The sequence below is a fragment of the Priapulus caudatus genome, unplaced genomic scaffold (genome assembly GCF_000485595.1).
Source record: "Priapulus caudatus unplaced genomic scaffold, Priapulus_caudatus-5.0.1 Scaffold54, whole genome shotgun sequence".
Taxonomy (NCBI): domain Eukaryota; kingdom Metazoa; phylum Priapulida; class Priapulimorpha; order Priapulimorphida; family Priapulidae; genus Priapulus; species Priapulus caudatus.
Window position 1 is genome coordinate 6594 of NW_014577115.1, and position 1938 is coordinate 8531.

A 1938-nucleotide genomic window follows, 5' to 3' on the forward strand; every position below is an offset into this window, starting at 1 on the left:
TTAGTTCTTCGTGCTCGAACGTAAGGAGTTGCTAAACTACTTTGGTTTAGCCGTATCTTCCGGATCTTCCGGATCTATTCTCGTCTCTTAGTTCTTCGTGCTCGAACGAGTGCGTGGCTTCCCCCAGGCGACGTCCCACCTGTAGAAAACCCTCTCAATGTATGAGGGTACATACGCGACTCGTTCGATTCTCACCCGAACTATTTCCTTCTTAATATTTCTCTCTGTCGTGTACTCTCAGTCGCCTATGTTTGTCTGTCTTGTTATTTGTCGTTTTTTCCGTTTGTAATGGTCGGGATGATCAGTCCTTTCCGTTTTACAATCGTGTCGTGTCTTTGTCGTCGTTGTCCTCCCTGTCTTCCTCGGCGGCTGTACACCTCTTTTTTGTCAGCACTGTTTCTTCCGAGTATGTTTCGTCCGAACATCTGTGCTGATCTCTCTTCCTGGAAGCTCCTGAATCTCGCTGTATATCAGCCTCCTGTGTATCGCTATGTATGCCAGTTGATTCGCTAGCATGTGTAATCGCCTCTGTCTCTGGTGGCGTCCCTCTCACTCCTGCCGGGCCGTGTTGATCCGAGTTTCCTTTCTGCTCGGGATCGTAATGTGACGCTCGTGTTTCTTTGTCGTCAGTGTATTTCGGCCTTGCTCCTCTCTCTCGACGTTGTATATTTCCCAACGGCGTTTCATCGTCCGATGACCACTCTCCGTCGACATCGCTTGGTTGATAGGTCTGTTTTGCCCGCCTATCAAATCTCCGTCTCGTGTCTCTTTCTTCTTCTCTTTCCATTCGTATTTTCTCATCTTTTAATGTTTATCATTTCAAAATACATAATATTTTGACAACGGTCTGCATATCAACAAGAAATACACCCAACTTGCACAGTAACACACTAATAAAATTATACCATATAGAGCAAAAACACTTCTCACTGCTGCTGCACTACAAATAATGTGCAAACAGTCGAATATTACTACAGTCTAGATAGTCTGTCTAGAAATAACTGGCAACATTATTGATCACGAATAAATCCGTAGGTGCACTTGTGCGAGTACGTTCACTGACTTCAGTTTTCTAGCCTGTCGGCACCTATTCAACCGGTGACCCCAATATACGTCACGTATCCTCAAGTTCATGAGTTGTGACAAATGCTATTCTTAGCAAAAACAGCGGGCTACACAGCCGTCACTCAACATTGATGAGGCAAAGTTGTTCATAATGAATTTGGGGATCCAGACGTTGATGCAGCTATTTAACCCCCACAGTAGCATATTAGTGAGAGATAGAGGGACCGAGGTATGAGAAAGTGAATGAACGTACTGCACCTATTCACCTTCACAAGTAAATACATTTCAACAAGAACCCCTGAACAATCAGTACACACTACTAGCCGTAACACAGTCAATGAAGTGAAGAAACCAGAGGTGCCGTAAAACTGATACACCAAAGTGATTTGATTGGGTTGGGCATTCTCTGGCTGGAAATCAAGATTCTACTGCTAATCAGCTTTACCAAACCGAAAACAACTGTACCATCAGCTCTATATAAGTTACAAACCCTGTACAACACGCTGGCTACTTGGTTTAAAAATTTATCGAGATCTGCTAGTTATCACATTGATTTCCTCAGAATTGAAAACTAGTAGGTTCCCCAGCATAGAAATCATCCACATTTAAACATCAAAGGAAATGTCGCAGCCTGATAACAGGATAAGAAATTCGAGACACACATCCGTTGCCCCTCCTCTCTCCCACTCTCTCTCCTCTTTCTCTCTTTCTCTCACATACATATACTCGCTCTCTCTCTCGCTCTCTCTCTCTCTCTCTCTCTCGCTCTTTCTCTCTCTCGCTCTTTCTCTCTCTCTCGCTCTCTCTCTCTCTCTCGCACACACGCTCTCTCTCTCTCTCTCCCTCTCTCTCTCCCCCTCTTCTTTACTCGAC

General features: G+C 44.6%; 1 long non-coding RNA gene across 1 annotated transcript in view; it reads right to left on the reverse strand.

Annotated features, from left to right (window-relative positions):
- Window positions 1–246: 246 nt before the first annotated feature.
- LOC106820984 overlaps window positions 247–1938 on the reverse strand; it is a 4038-nt gene continuing 2346 nt past the window's right edge. The window contains exons 2-3 of the long non-coding RNA XR_001395681.1: window positions 1792–1794; window positions 247–435 (exon numbers count right to left, since the gene is read on the reverse strand). This is a non-coding gene — a long non-coding RNA (uncharacterized LOC106820984). The remainder of the gene's footprint in view (window positions 436–1791; window positions 1795–1938) is intronic.